General features: G+C 49.6%; 1 protein-coding gene across 2 annotated transcripts in view; it reads right to left on the bottom strand.

Annotated features, from left to right (window-relative positions):
- LOC119593192 (high-affinity lysophosphatidic acid receptor-like) overlaps positions 1-226 on the bottom strand; it is a 25,010-nt gene that overhangs the window by 8,186 nt on the left and 16,598 nt on the right. The gene's annotated exons all lie outside the window — the stretch shown is intronic.

Below are 226 nucleotides of genomic sequence, written 5' to 3'. Positions count from 1 at the left end.
TCAAATGCTATGAGGCAAGGCTGGTCTCGGGTTGAAGGAAGGAGAATCTTGTGATAAAAGGTTTATACCATCTCGGGGAAGTCAGTTAAGGAGTTTCTCACGACACCCAAGAAAACCCTTCAGATGGAGACCTTGGAAAAACAACAACTTCCCCGCAGTAGCCACTCGGACCTTGCGTATGTCACGGGTGACTGGCGAAAACGCAGACGCCTTGAGGTAGGATCGA

This window comes from Penaeus monodon, chromosome 31 (genome assembly GCF_015228065.2).
Source record: "Penaeus monodon isolate SGIC_2016 chromosome 31, NSTDA_Pmon_1, whole genome shotgun sequence".
NCBI classification, from domain to species: Eukaryota; Metazoa; Arthropoda; class Malacostraca; order Decapoda; family Penaeidae; genus Penaeus; species Penaeus monodon.
Note: the sequence above shows the minus strand (reverse complement) of the source record. Positions and strands in the feature narration are given on the sequence as shown.